Below are 19,529 nucleotides of genomic sequence, written 5' to 3' on the forward strand. Positions count from 1 at the left end.
TACATCTGAAGGCATTGTGTAGGCACTAAAAGCGCTCATTCTTTTGCCAGGTAATGAGGTTTTCTCCCTTTCCTGTGGGCGCGCTCTCTCCTTGTCAGTTAACGCCAAGTGCGGCAGCCGGTCTCTGGCTTCTCTCTGGTGGGTGATCGGAGGGTGGAGAAGGCAGGAGGCAGCTACTCGCCCACGGGAAAAGCTCCCTCTTCCCTGCCAGACATGCTGTGGAGGCTGGAAAGGGGAAGAGGAAGCGCAGACACGGGTACAAAGATCTAGGCTCCAGTCCTGGCGGTGCACTGGCTTGAGGCAGCATCATGCAGGGCCAGCCACGCTGAGCCTCAGTCCGCTTATCATAATGCAGGCTTAGCATAAGGTTGCTATGAAAAGTCAATGTGCCTGACATGTGGCAAGAATTCATTAGCCAACAGGTGGCAGAATGCTGTGTTCTGTGGTAAGCACTCAGCTCAGCACCTGGCACCCAGTAAGCACCCAATAAATAATAAGCACCGTTGTGATCATTGGACCTCCGGCAAGTCAGCTAACGTCTCTGGGCCTTGGATTTCCCCATCTGTAAAATGGGCAGGGTCACCGCCCCTTCCTATCTCATAGGAGCAAACGCAGAAATTCACAGAGAACAACATCTGACGCGGACTTAGGGTTCCCTGTCTGTTGGTGACTTTTCTAGTTTTAAAAAAAATAAAAATTTAATGTTTATGTCTTTGAGAGAGAGCGCAAGAGGGGGAGGGGTCAGAGAGAGGGAGACAGAGGATCAGAGCGGCATCCTGCTGACAGCTGAGAGCTTGAGGCGGGGCTTGAACTCAGAAACCGTGGGATCACGGACCACAGACGACCTGACCTGAAGTCAGTCGCTCAACGGACTGAGCCACCCAGGTGCCCCGGCGACGATTTTTCTAGTAGCTCTCTGAGCTAGAGCAAGTCACTTAACTACTCCGGGGCCTCAGTTCTCTCATCCGCAAAAAAATAAATAAGTAAATAAAAGATAAGAAAATAACACCATCTGTCGTGCCTACTTCAAAGGGTCTTTGTGATCATTAAATGAGATAGTGTTGATAAAAGCATTTGGTGATTCGTCGGTGCTCTCCAAGTGTTAACGTTAGCGTCACGCCATAAAAAGGTAATTCGTTGGTAAATAAAAAGAAAGAACCACGCGTTTATCCCCTCTTTCCCATACAAACCGTGCCGCTGGGTGCCAAAATTGTAGAGGAGGGACGTCCCGCTTTTCAGAAGTATCTCAGCTAATAAAGGCGGAAGGGATGATCGGGTTAGCACTCGCCGATCTGCAGCCCCTCCCGGAGGAAGGCATCTGGATACTGAACGTGCACAGCTGCTAACAAACCCAAACTTGGAGCCAGCCGCCCTGCGTGCCTTCTGAAGGAAACACAAAGCCCCATGAGCTTGCCTTGCCAGGTACATCGTAGGTGCTCAGTAAATTGTTGTTGAATGAATGAATGAATGAGTGAATGAACGAGCCAGTGGCTTATTTGGTGCCAGCGGGCACCGACAAGCTCCCCAGGGAGCAAGTCTGCTTTCCGCCCCACCCTGGCACATAGCAGATGCCTGGGGTCTGGAGTCTCAGTCCTCAATCTGGGAAAACATTTCGGATACCGGCCAAGGGCTCAGAGGTCCCCGGGAGGGCTGTGGACACCATCCTGCCTCCGTCTGCTGCTTGTGTGGTCGCCCTGCCTCCCTGGCAGGCGGCCAGCCAGGTTCTCTGAGCCCTGCAGGGACAGACCCCTCCCTGCTGAGGCGCCCCCTCCTTGTTTTACAGAAATCGTATTAATGCATAGAACGTGATGGGGATCTGCTCACAAGAGCCATAGATGTTCTTAAACATTTTGGGAACCGCAAGAAAGCATAAAGAAGTGAAAATAAGCTATCACCACATATACATATTACTTTTCTTTTTTTCTTCCTTTCTGTCTTTCATTCTCTTTTTTATTCCCCCCCAAATGGCGACCAGATGGTGCATCCTATGCTATAACCTACTATATTCTTAACTCTATACTGGAAAAGATTCCCATGCCATGAGACATTTTTTTTCTAGAATGCCATTTTTTTTTAACTTTTTTTTTTTTGTTTTGTTTTTTTTGAGACAGAGAGAGACAGAGCATGAACAGGGGAGGGTCAGAGAGAGGGAGACACAGAATCTGAAACAGGCTCCAGGCTCTAAGCTGTCAGCACAGAGCCCGACGTGGGGCTCGAACCCACGGACCGCGAGATCGTGACCTGAGCCGAAGTCGGCCGCTTAACCGACTGAGCCACCCAGGCGCCCCTAGAATGCCATTTTAGACAGTTCTTATTGTCTTATATTCCAGAATCAAACAAAACCACAGTAGGATATTTAACTGTTCGCCTTTTGCCTCCCTGACACCGAGAAGATATGTGGTGCCTTTTTCGACACCGCTTCTCCGACTCTGGAAGAAACACACAGGGGCAAGGTATTGAGGGGAGCAGGGCAGTTGGGGGGGGGTGCAGATTTTCTATGCCCCCTCTAGGAGCATCATCCTCCCAGTCCCCGGAGGTGCTCACCAACCAGAAAGCTCTCCAGACTCCATCACTTAGAGGTCTTCATGGAGGGCTCATTACATAGGCACGATGGATTAAATCATTGGACATTGGTGATTGACTCAATCAACCTCCCCAGAGGTTGGGGCTGGGGCCAAAAGTTCCAGGCTTCTAATCAAGGCTTGGTCTTTCTGGTAACCAGCCCACATCCTTAAGCTGTCTAGGGACCTGCCAAGAGTTGCTTCGTGGAACAAAAGACACCCCTACGATCTTACACTCAAAAAATTACAAGGGACTTCAGAGCTGTGGCAGGAAGCAGGGACAAAGAGCAAATACCTTCCTGCGATGCCCCATCCACCAACCCCCTTTTGTCAGACATTTAGGCAGCTTCAGATGTTACTTTCTTGGAGGCTGTGCCGCAGTGAGCATATGAGGTCCAGCATCCTAGCACCTCTCTGTTCCCTCTCTAGTCGAGTCCAGGCAGGTGAAGGATGTGGTAGTTCCATTTTATTCCATTTGCTCCAGAGGGCTTAGAGGGGACTTCACAGGCCCCCAAGTGTTCCCCTGTTCTCACCACAGGCCTTCCCCAGGACCTGCACTTTTCAGAGCTAGGATATATTCCATTTCGAGAACTTCTGACATCCTCAGAAAGCCCTTTTTGGAGACGCAAACACCTTTGTCCAAAAGCTACGCGTAGCGTTTGACGTTGTACGCAAGTCAGTGCAGTGTCTAGGATGCCATGGGATCTTAAGCAAGTCCTTTCCTCTCTCGGAGCTTCAAATCTCCTTTTGTGCCCGTGGAGGAGATAGTCTCACAGGCGCTTTGGGCCCCCACCTGCCGGCAAAGCTCTGTAAATGCCCTACAGGGTGAAAACGGCGTGGAGCTCGCGCTCTGAAATCTGACAGCCGACAGGGGCATCCCAGCTTTGCCAAATACTGTGTGACCTTCGGCAGCTTCCTTGAGCTCTCTGGCCTCAGTGTCCTTATCTAAATGGTGGGGATAACAGCCGTGTCCACCTCAAAGTGACGTGGGAGGGATAAATACAATAACCCAGGCTGGCTGTGACCACAGTGCCCAGCTCTTAGCCCAGGAACCGCTCTGCAATCTCTTTGCCTTACTGTGATGATAAGCCTTGGCCTTCCAGCGTTTACCTCACCCGGTCACCCTGCCCGCATTCCAGTCTTTCCAATGAGGAAACAGGCATGGGGAAGACAGCTCAGCTTGTGCCCATCATATAGGGGCGTGGCCAGTCTTATCCCCGCCCTGCTTCCGGGCTCTCCCTGCACCCACAAGGCAGACCCCAGTGGGTGGCCCAGCCAGCAGTGGCTCCAGGACTGGGGAGATGCTGTGGCTGAGAATCAAGCCAATGGTTCCTCTGCTCCCTCCTCATATGTGACAATTCCCCCGGCCCCCCCAGGTCCCACACCGAGGCTCCTCTTTCAGAGAACGAGCATGGGTAGGTCGGGAGGTCAGCAAACAATACCAGGTGCTGCCCAGCTCAAGGAGCCAGGGTGACAAATACACTTGTGTTGAAAAAAAAAAAAAATCGTCACACTCAGAGGAACTTTTTCCACCCCAAAACAAAAGAAGCACAACTCATGTAGTAAAGCAAGTAAGAGCCTAGCAACAGGGGGAGGTGGGAGGGTTGGCTACCCCTGCTCTTAGGGTGACCCTCAGCTGGGGGGTGGGAAAGCTGGCCCTGCCCCCAGGAGAGTCAAGGTTGCCTTGAGACTCTGTGCTCTGAATCACCACGTAGTCTGGGCTACACTGGATCAGAGAAGAGTCTGAGGTCTTTCCCCCTCCCCAAGCTTTACCCTGGGGATGGCGACACAGGTCCTCTCCATTCCCAGGCCCTCCAGCCCTGTTTGGGTGGGCACAGGAAGGAGTCAGAGTAAGCATGTGGCCCATCTTCAATGTCAAACCCAGCAGGCCTCCTCCCCACACTGCCGCCCACAGCCTCTGAGCTGAAGCCTTGGAGCATCCCACACTTTCCAAATCTTTGGTCCTCTCTGTCCTCCCTGCACCCCCCCCCCCCCCACACACACACCCACGCACACCCAAGCTTCAATTTTGACCCTGACTCCTGACTTCCGCCCGGTCATTCCTTCCCTGCGGCAGTGAATGTCCCGAGTCCCACTGCCCTATGAAACAAGATTAATTCTTCAGAAAGAAAACCATCTGGCCATACAATTTTACATTTATCCTTGTGATCAGTGAATCTGTTTCCCTTAGACCATAAATTCCGTGAGGGAGGGACCCCCATCTGAGTTGGCTTACTGTCCTATCTCCAGTGTCTGGGACAGGGCCTGACACACAGGGGAGAACAAAGACTAGATGAATGAGAAATGGCCTTTCACCTTCCTGGGGCTCCCTGACGAGCTCAGAAAGGACCCCCTTAAGGGCTACCTGGGAGGTTCAGTCAGTTAAGAATCTGACTCTTTATCTCAGCTTAGGTCTTGATGTCAGGGTCGTGAGTTTAAGCCCTGTAGTGGGCTCCACACAGGCATAGAGCCTACAAGGAAAGGAAAGGAAAGGAAAGGAAAGGAAAGGAAAGGAAAGGAAAGGAAAGGAAAGGAAAAGAAAGGAAAGAGAGGAGAGAAGAGAAGAGAAGAGAAGAGAAGAGAAGAGAAGAGAAGAAAAAAAGGAAAGGAAAGAAAAGAAAGGAGAAAAGGAAAGGAAAGGAAAGGAAAGGAAAGGAAAGGAAAGGAAAGGAAAGAAAAATAGACCCTTAGAATCATGGAGTGAACCAGGTTTGTGGTTGCCAAGGTGGGATCTGTGAAGGCAGCTGTGTAAATCCTGTTTTCAAGATTTTAGAAAAATCTAGTGAAGTCGTCTCCCTCCCCCTACCTGAGGACGGCTTACACAAGCGTGCCAAGATGGAAGCCCCTTTGATTTTGCCCAGAGTGGTAACAACTGTCCAAAGGACTTTGGTTGGCTATTGGTGGCATCACAGATCCCCAACCCCAATTCCAGATCACATGCCCAGTATTTCTAGTCTCTACCTTGCACCCAGCAGGCATGTGAAGGTCATTTGCTATCCTGCAAATGTGGACTGTGGCAGAGAAAATATTTCAGGGTGCATGATGCATAGGGTTCCCTGGTGATCCACGCGAGCTTTGATGGGAGAAGGTTTAGGATCCCAGTTTAACAGTTGCCGGAAGTCCCTCCCAGAACCAACCACTTACAGGTGAGCGCATGCCCAGACCACTTTCTTCCTAATCCAGAAGTGTCCTGAGCCCAGTGGGGAGAGGAGAGAAGGGAAGTGGGAGGAGCAAATGCATTCTTTTGGGTTCGGGGGCAGGACCCCAGGACCAGCTCTGGAACGTGCAAAGCCCAAATCTCTATCCAGAGCTGCAAAGGGCACCCTTTTCCCTCCAGGCGGGGAATTAAGGCACTACCTTGGGTTGTGTCCTTCCACCCTGGCATAGGGTTTGCCCGTGTGACTTCCTTTGGCCAATGAGGAGCAAGCACGATGCTCGCAGAGACCTGAGGAGGGCTTACGCACTGGGGCTTGCTCTCTTGCTGCTTTCCAAGCCTTTTAGCCATCCTGAGAACAAGCCCAGGCCAGCCTGCTGAGGCTGAGACCTCGTGGAGAGAGGCCCTGTAGCTCCAGTCATCCTAGGTGAGGCCAAATTAACCAGGGGCACCACCAAGTGACAGCAGGCACATGAGAGGGCCCCAGCCAGGATCGGCTGAGCCCTACCCTGAGCGGAAGGCCATCTCAGCAGGTCCCTATTAAAACTGCTCACCGCCTAACCATGAGCTAAATAAATGGTCATTGCACTGAGCCACTGAGTTGTGGGGTATTTGTTACACAGCAAAAGCACCTGACACAGAGGTGAAATCATTTGGTCAAGGTCAAAGAGTAGGGCTAAGATTCAAGTTCAGACTTTCTGGCTATAGAGCCCATGGTCTTAGCCGCTAAAGCTTCACTGTTAACAAAGCACATTTCGCTTTATTGCAGGCCCCTAGTGAGCCCATAAACCAATCAGAACAGAAGCCCAGAGGTAGCAAGGAACCTACCGAAGGTCACACGGCTCGTCGGAGCTGGAGGGGGACATCCAGTCCAGCTCTGACTCCACATTCATGCTGTTCCCGTCACTCTGTGAACGCTGGGCAACAGCCAGAGCCGGGGGCACTGGTTTATGAAACGGCCTCTCCATCAGCACCTCGGAGGTCCCCCGCGGCCTCCTCGTGTTTCACGAAGGGCCTCATCTTCTCTCTCCCACCCCCCCACCCCCACCCCCACCCCCAAGATTCTCAGACAGAACAGGTGGCCTCCCAGCCGGGAAGCTTTGGCTGCTGAGCTGACCCTGCCTGTCCCCGCCCCGTTCTCCCCTCACTGCCCACTAGGAGCTGTCGGTCGTCTTGGAGACGGCAGGTGATGGGAAAGGATGGCCAGCGAGGTCACAGCGGGAACTGGGCAAGGCTGTGGACAGGGAGAGACCGTGCCCTTTGACCCTGCCTGACGGCCGGTTCAGCCATGCCCAGCCAGTGTAGGAGGAGGTAGGTTGCCGGTAGGTCGTCAGGAGGAAAAAGGAAGGGCTTGGAGTAGGGGGGAGGCCAAGGCAGCGGCCCACGCCTCCCCAGGGCTAACGATAAGGGCATCAGGGAGCAAATGTCATGCCCCCACGTGGAGTGCCAGGGGTGGAAGCGGCCAGTGGAGAGCCCAGCTGAGGCCTGCCCTCACTGAGCATCCACAGAACGAGGATGGAGAGGTCTGACTCCCAGAGGCGGGCTGTGACGAGGCCCCTCTCTGCGCCCCCCCCCCCCCCACGAAGAAATGCACTAGAAAGAGGCACCTGTCCGCTTTGGACTCTGTCTCCGTCTCTCTGCCCCTCCCCCACTGGCGCCCGCGCTCTCTCTCAAAAATAAATAAATACTAAAGACAAAGAGGGGACTGTGCCATGAGGAAAGAAGATGCCCCGAAGTCCTTTGGACCCCGAATTGAATCCCACACGCCCCGCCTACTAGGTGTGTGACTTTGGGCAGGCTTCTTCATGTCTCCCAGCCCTCGGTTCCCATCTGGAAAATGGGGGTGGTCGCAAGGGCTGTTGTGAGGCGTTAAGTGAGAAAATGCAGTGAGAGCTTCTTTTTTTTTTTTTTTTTAATTTGGGATCACGTTTATTCATTTTTGAGAGACAGAGAGAGAGAGAGAGAGAGAGAGACAGAGCACAAGTGGGGGAGGGGCAGAGAGAGAGGGAGACACAGGATCTGAAGCGGGCTCCAGGCTCTGAGCTGTCGGCACAGAGCCTGAAGCGGGGCTCGAACTCGTGAACTGCGAGATCACGACCTGAGCCAAAGTCGGACGCTCAACCGACTGAGCCACGCAGGCGCCCCAGGAGCTTCTTATAAACCACAGATGTGTAGGCAGAGGTGACGAGGGCACCCCATGGCCCTCCTGTCCATCGGCCCCTCCAGCGCCCATGTTCCTCCAGGTCCTGGATGAAACCCCATCGGCTCCACCCCTCAAGGTGCAAAGGGCCCATTAGAAGCCATCTAGGCCCAAGCGGCCTGACTCCGCAGATGGGGAAAGTAAGAGCCAAAGAGGAGGGCTTTGCCCGGACACGACAGCTGGTGAGTGTGCGGCTGGCCCTGGAAGTGAGGCTCTGACTCGGCTTCCTTGTGACCCATTGTGTGTGTGGTCAAAACCCTCCCGCACCCCCTGCGCCCCGTTCCTCTCTGGCCTGTGACGGGTGCAGGTGAATCTGGAGGACCCCTCCCTGCTCCCTTCCTGGCCAGTCCCCTCCCCCTTCTGGCTGAGGCGATGCCGGGATTACACCAGGAGGCCGGACCTCCCCGAGGAGGCAGCTCCATAATATCTGTGTGCAAAGGAACTTCCAGTCCCCGAGGAAGCCCCCTGTGGGAGGCATCTGAGATGTGAAAGCCCTTGGTCCCTCCGGTCACATCAGCAGCTGCCTTTGTCCTGGTGGGATTCACTGGTGGCTTTGCCACATCCTGAAAGGACTCCCCCAGCCCCACCCTGGCCATCAGAGGAATATTAACTTCTTTCACATTCTAGGCAGAATCCCAAGTCCTCCCTCTTGTTACCAGGGCTGAGCGGAGCCCTTGTCACTCTCAGACTGCTCCTCTGGGGCGTCCTATGCCTCCCCGCCCCTTCTGTCTTAGCACCCACCTCCCAGAACCCTCTCTGCCATCTACTACCTACCGGTGGAGAAGAGTGGAGGGCTCAGTCTGCCTCAGAGTCCCTCTTTGGAGCTGTCCTTAGATATCGCCCTCCCTGGAGGCATCTGCCTCCCCCTTCCCAAAGGAAGAACCAAGCTCCTCGCTCTCCTCATCTTTCCCAGGGGGCCCCACACCCCAGGCCAGCCCACAAGATGCCCAGCGCAGCACCCGCACTGCAGCCAGCCAGGCCCAGACCTCCCTCCCGGCCTCGTCGCCAGGGCCGGCAGGTAAGGCCCGGCAGGGTAATGATGAGGCCACTCCCCACCTTCCTTGGGCCTAAAGATCGCCTCGGCCCTGACCTCTCCCGTGCATCTCTGACCCTCACTTTGTCACACCCTTCCATGTCAACGTCTGCAGGGTTGGTCTTTTAATTGTGATTTTATTTCTTCTTTTAAATAGGAAACATATACTTGGACAAAATTCAAAAAGGCATAAAAGGGTAAAGACAGGGGAAAGTAAGTCCCTCCCTTTCTTGTCTCCCAGTCACCCGGTTCCCCTCTCGAAAGGGCAGCCACCGCCCGCAGTTTCAAGTGATCTAGTGATCCAGGGATAGACTACACCTTTTTTTTTTTTTTACATTTATTTATTTTTGAGAGACAGAGTGAGACAAAGTGAGAGTGGGCGAGGGGCAGAGAGAGAGGGAGACACAGGATCAGAAGCCGGCTCCAGGCTCTGAGCTGTCAGCACACAGCCCGACATGGGGCTCGAACCTACGAACTGCGAGATCGTGACCTGAGCCGACGTCGGGTGCTCAACCGACTGAGCCACCCAGGTGCCCCTAGTCTACACCTTTATAAGCAAAAACGCACGTGTATTTATACAGTCTTTTCTATTCCACATCAATAGCAGCATCCTATACACCTCGTTCTGGACTTTGCTTTGTCTTCTCCCAAGAACGGTCTGCCCTCATTAAGCCATAGAGAGCCGCCTCTTTCTTTTTTGTGGCTGTATAGTATTCCACTACTTGGCTCTACCATCATTATTTCCCGGCTTCCTAGTCATGGACTCTCCTGCTGTTGCCCATCAAGCTGGAATAGTGCCACGATAAATCCTCGTGTTATCTGTCGGAGAAGCTCCAGGAAGCTGAATCTCTACGTCAAACGACATGGGTGTTTATAACTTTGCTCCGTGATGCCAAAATACCCTCCATGGAAGTAGTACCAACATAGTTAGAGAGTGCCCGCTTCTTCATACCAATCTCCACTTAGTGTAGAATATTTACAAACTTGCCCAATCTGATAGATAAAAATTATATCTCTGCCCGCTTTTTAAAAAAGCTTATTTATTTTGAGAGAGAGAGAGTGCAAGCAGGGGAGGGGCAGAGAGAGAGAGAGAGAGAGAGAGAGAGAGAGAGAGAGAGAGAGAATCCCAAGCAGGCTCTGCACTGCCAGCTCAGAGCCCCCGGGGCTTGAACTCATGCGCCGTGAGATCACGACCTGAGCCAAAATCAAGAGTCAGATGCTTAACTGACTAAGCCACCCAGGAGACCCTCTTCCCACTTTTAATTTGCATTTTTCTTATTATGGGAGAAAATGAGCAACTTTGCATATGCCAAAGAGCCATTTCTAGTCCTCTTCCTACAAACTGTCCGTTCCTAACCTTCCCCAGATTTTCTTATGTATGTCTTTTCCTTATTGATTTATGGGAACTCTTTACAAATTAAGATGTAGCCTCTATCTGTGATATAGGCGTCAGCATTTTCCCCAGTTCTTTTCTTCATTTTTAAATTTTTGACTTATTTCCATGTAGATTTTTTTAAATGATCTGGAGTTTCTGGGGTTTCTAGGGTTGGTCATACTTAGAAACCCTCTGAATTTCAAACCTTGACCCACACTAACTCCTCACGTTGGTCTATCGGCCGGACTTTTCCTCTGTGGAAATGCCCGTGCTGGAACCTGTTTTCTGCATCCAGCCTCTGGACGGCTCCAACCGGCTTTGGCTCTCCCCCTCCTCCCTGCCCTGTACCGCAGCACTTTGGCCCTGGGTTTCTGCAGCCACCGACTTCTCTGTCTGTCCAGCTCCTTCCCAGCCTGTTCCAAGCTGTGTGTCTGGTCTCTTCTCAGCACCCTGTCCCCTGCAGATGAAGCAATGCCTTAATCGCTCCTTCCTCATCTCCTACCTCTCCACTGTAGGCCACACTAGTCCAGCCACCCGAGCCCCCCTGCTCCTTCTAGAACGCAACCACACATAGGAACTTGACGCCGAAACTCTGACTCCTTGGCTCAAGCCGGAAGGGAAGGGCATCCACGGACGATATGGCGGGTACCAGGGGGCAGAGCAGGAGGCAGGAAGGAGTTTCCCCAAACCTCTGCTAGCAAATCCCAACCTAGCTTCCTCCCTTCGCAGCAACTTAGCTGAATTTCTATCTTTATTAATCAAATAACAAATTTAATTAATTACCTCAAATTGCTCTAATTGAATGTAGAACGAGAGCATGGACAAAATCCTAGAAAGTAATGAACCCAGGCCTTTGCAGCATCTGGAGTCGAAATGATCTTTAATTTCAATTTGGGTGCAAAAATAATGTGACTACGGTCACACCCTCGCCTCCCAGCCTGCTCCCTGACAGCTTCGTTACCACCCACCGCGCTGACGGGGGCTCAGCGTTCTGTTCTCCCTTCTTAGCAGCGATGTGCTTTCTGCCTCAACTTGTCTCAACCGAGAAATGGGTGCAAACCCCACCTGCAAGGGTTCGCTAAGTACTGGCTGGAGTCCATCAGTGCTTGGAGTGCGTACAGGAACAGACCCACTAGAGGCACAAATAATGAGATAGTAGCCAAGACCTCAGAAGCTAAGTCCATCCAAGTCTCAGCTCTTTCCTCCTGCTGTGCCCTCTGCCAGGAACGCCTCTTCCCTACCATTTTCCCCGGTGGTTGCATCCCTGCCTTCAAGGCCAGTTCAGATGCCCTCTTCAAAGGAAAGCTACCCCCATTGTCTGCAGAAAGCGGCTGGAGGGACTGAGATGTTCTCCCTGCAGCTGCCTTCTAAGAAGTAACCGTGGGGCCGGAGAGAGGAACAATATAACAGAACTTTCTTTTTTTTCTTTTCTTTTCTTTTCTCTTCTCTTCTCTTCTTTTCTTTCTTTTTTTTTTTTTTTTTTTTTTTTTTAGGTGGGGGCAGTGGATGTATTCTCTGGATGTTACAGATGAGGAAACAGAAGCTCAGAGACATGAAGTCCTTTTCCCATGATCACACAGCAGGGTAGTGGCTGCTGTGCTTAAGCCTAAGCCTAGGCTGATGTGCTTGCCCTTCTGGCCCTGCCTGGACTTTGGTAGAAAAAGCCATACCCCAAGTTTCCCTTAAAACTCATCTACCCGTCCTCTCTCCCTGCCGAGCCACCTGATCTCATCAGTCCCCTCTCTCCCTGCTCCCCCAACACCTTCCCCTTTCCCTCACTCTACCCAGTCTTGCCTCCCAGCCCCTCCCCACCCCAGCTATGCTTTTGTTTCAGCCTTACCTCCAGGGGCCCTCAGATTGAGAAACAAGGATGCTAAGACAGTCAAGGTACTCCTGAGCCTTTTCTTCTTCTTATGGTTATTATTGTGTATTGTTATTTTATGACTAGTCTTGCACTCAGCTGTCAGGTCTCGGTCAGCATCGCCTTTGTTGTGCCACGCTCCTGTTCAGACATCGACAATGGCTCCCTATTACCTATGGCCTTAAGTCCAAACGTCTCTTTCTGGCTCTCAAAAGCCTCCAAACCTTGCCTGCCCGTGGGTCTGGCAGCTCCCACCAACAGGCTCTGTGGGAAATTTACTTAACTCTTTTGAGCCTCCATTTTCGCTTCCGTAAGATGGGCATCGCAGTCCCTATCTTGTAAGACTATGACAAGGATACAATGCGAAGAGACAGTGAAGGCTGGCACCACAAGAACCCACAGGAAACAGCCACATCCACAGCCCCTACCTTTCCCCCGCCCCCCAGCCTTGCCTCCCAATGAGCTACACACACATTCTCAACGCTACCCAGGATGGGAGGTCTTCACTTCTCTAGAAACGCTTTTTTTATTATTATTATTCGTACCTCCACACCTTTGTTCCACACTGTTCCCTCTGCCTGCCCATCCTTCGAGGCCAACACAAGCTTGCCCCCCTACCACCACCACGTCATGATTAATTTGAACACCAGGCACAACCCAGAGTCCTCTGCCATCCATAAGTGGGATTTGGCATAAAACTGTCCTGAGAGCTGAAGACTAATTCCACTCTCCAGGGCTAAGGATAAGCAATTCCCCACCAGCCAGGATGTCTGAGCATCAGGCTCAGGCTTAGAGCCTCCCACCCATCCAACACGTGATGACACCCACCAGTATCCCTCCTCCCCACATCCACGAATATCCCTTCTCTTTCCATCCTCTGTGAGATTAACAACCTGCTCTTTAGCAAAGTCACCCTAAGAGGCTCTTTGGGTACAAAGCACACCATACCCTTCCTTTTCTTCTAGATAAAAGTTGCATCTCCCTGAAATCTCAAAGGCCAGATCCTCCTGCCAAGAACATTCCACGTTAGTCCAACCCCAAGGTGCAGAGAAACTCTGAGGGGCCACCTCCTGTCCCTCACTCTCCTTTTGACTCCAGGACCTGTGCGAGGGAGCTGACCCCTCCACTGACTGATGGGGAAACTGGGTCCCTGATGGAACAAAATGTTCACCCGAGGCCCCAGAAAGAGTTGGTGCAGGGGGGGAAAAATAGAAGATCTCTGAGCAGCAAGGTCATCCAGGACTGCAGGGAAGACCAGCACAATCGATGGTGCACCTGCAGTCATATGTCACAGGGAGTCAGCCGGCCATCGGCACCCGCTCCTCTCTTCTCTCAGCCCAAGGCTGGCCCCACAACCCTAGCATCTTAGGGCAGGAAGTGTGCCTTGATCACCCTAGCCCTGCACCCCTCCCACTCCTTTCACCCCAAAGACCACCAGCTCCCTTCCCCAGACCCCAGACCACTTGCCAAGTTCCATCCATCTTCCTGTCTCCTGTGTTACTTTCCTAGGCCTGCAGTAACAAATTACCACCGACAGGCTTAACGACCCCGGAAGTGTGCTCCCTCACAGCTCCGGAAGCCAGCAGCCCAAAATGTAAGCGCCAAAGGGGCCACGTTCCCTCTGAAGGATCTGAGAGATCCTTCCCTGCCTCTTCCAGCCTCCGGGGGCTCCTGGTGTTCCTTGGCTCATGAATACATAACTCCAGCCTCTGCCTCTGCCTCCGGTCTCCTTTGGGTCTATGTGTCTCAAATTTCTCTCTCCTTTATCTTATTAAGCACCAGTAATTGGATTTAGGGCCCACCCTAAATCCAGGATGATCTCATCTCCAGATCCTGAACTTCATTATATCTGCAAAGACTCTACTTCCAAATAAAATCACATTCACAGGTGCTGGGAACTAGAACTTGGACATACCTTTTTAGGGGACGCGATTTAACCCCCTGGGTCACCGATCCCTGCCCACCACGCCCCAAGCCGAACTGCCTCTGGGACAGAATCATTCAGGTTTTCCTAAAAACCTAAAAGGGGTTTCAGGGACTTTAGCAGCCTGAGCCTGGGGAGCTGCCCACTCACCCCAGCCCTCTGACCCTCTGGAAAATGGCCCAGCTACCCTCAGGCCCTCCACGATGAGCTATGGAGGGGCCCTCGGACGTCTCTGTGGGCAAAGCATGATGTGAGTGCAGAAGCCAAGCCCCAGTGCCAGGAAGATGGGGTTCAGTCGTTGTGCTCTGCCACTTGCCAAACCTATGACATTAGATGACTCTCTGTGCCTCAGTTTCCCCACCTGTAAAATGAAGAAGGTAATGTCCTCATGGAGGAATTCTTGTACTAGAAATAACACAGTAACAGCCCTGGAAGCGTATGCAGTACGTACCCCACAAGCAGTGGCCATGACTGTCCCCTTCCATCACTCTTTTCCTCCCAGGGAAGCCTCTCTCCGGCAGTTCCCCCCGACGAGGACACTCCAACTTTTCCCTCTGTCTCCAGAAAGTCAGGAAACTTGGTTTTCCTCATAGCATTTCCCGAAGGAAATATTGTTATTCCCATTTTGCAAATAAGGAAACACACGCACAAGAGGGGACCCAATTTGCCCCAAGGACAACGCACTGTGAGTGAGGGGGCTAATGAAGCCCCACGCCCGGGACCCGTTCATTGTTTTGAAGCCCATCTGTCTTGACTCCCTCGACCCTCCGACCCTTTACAAGGGCATGTCGCTTCCCAGGGTCACACCCTGACAAGGCTGTCGTTGGAACAAACACTTGAAGGGCTTTATGGTTTGGTTTTCCCCCATTTCCACCTCGCAACAAGCCCTGAAAGAAGTAGGACGGATGTCATTGACATTATCATGCCCATCATGCTGATGATGAAACTGAGGCTTAGGGAGGAGGAACTTAGGGCCCAACATCACACTGCTCTGGGCTGACAGCGGCAGAACTCAGGTCTCCTGACTCGTAATTCAGTGCTCCATCCATTTTGCTACACAGTCCAGAACTCAGTCATTCATTAAACAGTGAAAAATATAACGATAGGTAATATGCAACGTTATTACAACCGTGAGAGGTAGATAACCCTTCATCCCTCTCTGGCAAGTGAGAAAATGCCAAGTGCGGAGTCGGGATTTGAACCCACGTCTCTGGCCCGGCTCCAAACTGCCCCCAAGCCAGCTCCAAACCCATCGCGCTGCAAATATCTGCTCCTGCAGGATCCCGAGAGCCATACGTCAGGGGATAAAAGCACCAGTCGTGGTCCCTGCCCTCAAGAGGCTTCCAGTCTCACAGGAGAAGTAAGCCCAGGTGGCCAGAGGCCGGCTGCACAAGAGAAACAGATACCGCGGCCTGTTCAGAGGGGTGGGCCAGCCTCACCCCTCCCAAAGGAGCCGCCCTCTCCTTTCCAGAAGCTGAGTTTGGAAGGGGGCTGGACAAGGGAGCTGCCACTCTGAGCAGAGCATCATCCCCCACGCCCAGGCCCATCCCTGAGATGGTCCATTTGAGGCAGAGAGGTGGTACTGGTGGGGCTCACTGGGAGCTGGTGGGCTGGGACCTTTGGGGCCCCTCCAATCAGAATGACAAGGCTGGGAAGGGCATGGCTGGCCACCAGGACAGAGGGAGCAGGTGTCTCAGCCTCTCCCTGTTCCCTGGCAAACCTCCTCTTTTATAAATTGTTGTCTTTGCAGGGAGCCAGAGTGAGCTGGGGCTTCGGCATCTCTGAATGACAGCCTGGCAGAGCCAGGCCCATCTGCCTGGGGCCATGCAGGCTCACATAACATCCCCGCCCCACCAGCAGCCCACCCGCCCACGAAAACGCCATTGCACCCAGGACACACAGCATCCTGGCAGGTGCTGGCTCTACATAGCTGATGGCATGTGGGTTGTGTGGGCTTTTGGGCAAAGTAGCCAAAGAATCAGAAGGACTTTGGAACAGACTGCTTCTGGAGGTAGTGAGTTCCTCATCCCTGGAGGGGTTCCAGGGGGAGCTAAATGACCATGTGACGAGCATACAACAGCCAAGCTGCATGCTCTGAAGCATGGTGGGGGCATAGAGGAGGCTGGATCAGGTGATCCCAAAGTTCTCTGGGTTCCCGTGTTACACCTGGGGTTACATAGACTGGGAAATCTTAGCACCGTGGTGGCTTCCCAAGACCATGACCTCTGTCTCCAGCTCTCATTTGCCAGGAAACTCACCTGCGTGGGCTCCCGCTCGGGCCTCAGCCCAACTTCTCTGGATGCAAGAAACAGCCAGGAAAGGCTCCGCCCACATTCACGGACCGCGTTCCTCAGTAACTGTTTGCTCCTCACTGAGCATATAGGTGGCTCCTTCAAGATGCACCACTGAGGCTGCTGGCTCCCTGGGCTTTCCAAGAAGTGACACCCCTCTGATCCCTGGGGAACCTCTGTTAGGATAGGGACCCTGTGAACTTCCTCAATCTTGGAAACTCCCCATTTTCTAAAGCTGACAGTTTATGAAACAGTTGACTTTTGGGATCAGAAGTGGGAGTTTCACATCACAAACTCCATGATGGCAGGGACCCAGTCTCTTCTTGCCCATGGTGGCACTTAAATAGTTATGGATCAAATGAACAAATGTCTAAGTAAACAAATGATATAAAGGTCAGCTCATGCACGTTTCTTGCAGGAAACCCGAGTCACCTGTGGAATATCACCTCTGTCCTCTCTCTGAGGAGCTAGAGGAAGAGTATGACATTCTGGAAGGCACATCACCTCCGGGGTCAGAGTACCTGGGTCCTAGTGCTGCTTCGTCAACCACCCTGCTTCATTAGCTGCAAAATGAGGATAATACTTCCTACTTCAGAAAGATGGATGCCAGGGGCGCCTGGGTGGCTCAATCTGTTAAGCGTCTGACTTCGGCTCAGGTCATGATCCCTGGGTTCTGGGTTCGAGCCCTGCGTCAGGCTCTGTCCTGACAGCTCAGAGCCTAGAGCCTGCTTTGGATTGATTCTCTCTCTCTCCTTCTCTCTCTCTCTCTCTCTCTGCCCCTCCCCCACTTGCTCTCTGTCTCTCTGTCTCTCTCTGTCTCTCTCTCTCAAAAATAAAAACAAACAAAAAGAAAGAAAGATGCCAGGACGACGCTCTGAGACATTCTTAAATTGCCTGGCATACAGTAGGCACTCAGTAAATGAAGCTTGCAATAGTTATTAAAGTCATTAGTTCCCCAAATGTCTGCAGTTATCCTTCCAAGCACATGGCAGGATCCTACTTCTCCCCTCCTTGAGATTGGATGTGGCATATAATTTGCTTGGGCCAATGAAATGAGACCCAGAAGTGGTGTATTACCCTTGAGGGAGACTTTAAAAGCACATGTGCACCTCACCATGCTCTCTTTCTCTGGCCTCCACAGTCATGGCAGCAATAAGGGAGAGCCACACAGCCCGGGTCCTGGAATGAGGAAGACATGGGCAGATTCCTCCAGCTGACCCATGATGCAGGAACATGTGGCAGATTATAAAGACGGCTGCAATATTCCTCCCATCCCCGTGTGTGCTTTCCTTTGCAATATGACTTTGCTACTCCCCCCATCCAGAGATGGAGTCTATTTCTATATCCCTTCCCTGCTCAGCTGTGTGACTTCCTTTGGCCAGTGGAATATTAGAAAATGTGATGCAGAGACTTGCGAAGTGCTTGCACACTGAAGCTTACTCTCTTTTGTGGCTTGGAACTCAGCCACCGTGTAAATGAGTCAGGGCTAGCCTTCTGGAGGAAGCGAGACCTCACAGAGAAAGGCCCCCGCTGTCCCAGTTGAAGCCCCAAACATGTGAGTGGCTTATATCTAGCTCCATCTCGATTGCCACACTCCACAAGAGCTACCCAGCCAACCCTGGTTTTTGGAGTGGTTTGCTACTCAACAAAGGCTAACTGATACCACGTAGCATGAATGTAAAATAAAGCTCAGAGTATTAAGCCACTGACCCCTGGGGATGTTCATTACCACAGGATAACTTAACCCATTTTGATTGATATATTTCCTTCCCCTTTCCCTCTAGGAAAAGAAGAACTTCCCAATTAAGTTGCAATGGGCTTTGCCCTTCACAGTTGCCCTCCTGTTCAACCATTTCCTTCCACGAAGCCCACTCTCTGCTTCTTCTGAGGTAGGACCTTTTGCCATTGACCGTCTCCCTAGGATGAGTTATTCACTGGGCACATCATGGAGCCTTCTCCTCACCTCCCATGTGTGGACCAACCTCTCTGGGGTTGACTGGGCCTTAGAGACAATATACGCCCATGTTGTGACACCTGTCTTCATGATGGACTCTGAGGCAAGGCAGGTTAGTCCCAGTCCACTATCAGCGTTCGACCACCCCCTTCACCTATATCATCTGGTTGCAAAATACAGTGAAAAGGACATGGCTTTTTTTTCAGCATCAAGCACACCTGGGTTCAAATCCTGGCTTCCCCATTTGCCTTTTATTTTTTTATTTAAAAAAAAATTTTTTAACGTTTTTATTTATTTTTGAGACAGAGAGAGACACAGCATGAACGGGGGAGGGTCAGAGAGAGAGGGAGACACAGAATCGGAATCAGGCTCCAGGCTCTGAGCCATCAACCCAGAGCCCGACGCGGGGCTCGAACTCGCGGACCGCGAGATCGTGACCTGAGCTGAAGTCGGACGCTTAACCAACTGAGCCACCCAGGCGCCCCCCCCCCCCACATTTGCCTTTTAATCTTGGCTGTGTCACCTCTTAGTTGTGTGGCCTTGGGAAATTTTTTTAACTTCACTGAACTTCAGTTTCCTTCTCTGTGAATTGGAGGTTAAAATTCCCTGTTCACATGCCTATGAGAATTATAAATATATTAAGTGTCCAGCACAGTGCCTGACACATAGTAGACACAACATAAACAATAACTGATCATGATCCTTTGGAGCCAGAGGACCAGTTCTCAAATCCAGCTCTGCCATTGACTGGCAGTGTGTCCTTGGAAAAGTCACTTGGCTTCATGAGCCTTAGTTTCCTTCTCTGTAAAATGGGAGTTACAATGGATGTTTGGGCATGGTCAATTCAAGGATTAAAAAAAAAAGTTGTATCATGAAATGCATGGCATGTAGTAAGTTCTGGAGAAGACAGTTCTTTCTTTCCTTCTAATTATCAAATTCCTTTGAGGGCAGAGCTTGTGTTTTATCTCTGTACCCCGCCCCCTACTCTCTCTCTCTCTCTCTCTCTCTCTCTCTCTCTCTCTCACACACACACACACACACACACACACACACCAGGGAATAGATCCCCAGTGACCCAGACTCCTCCAATCCAGAGATACCTGTGCACACTCACCTTCAAGAAAGATTTCTCAGCCCAGATAGCCTGGTTCCATCATGCATCAACTAAACCAAAAG

This window comes from Panthera leo, chromosome D1, assembly GCF_018350215.1.
Source record: "Panthera leo isolate Ple1 chromosome D1, P.leo_Ple1_pat1.1, whole genome shotgun sequence".
Classification (NCBI taxonomy): domain Eukaryota; kingdom Metazoa; phylum Chordata; class Mammalia; order Carnivora; family Felidae; genus Panthera; species Panthera leo.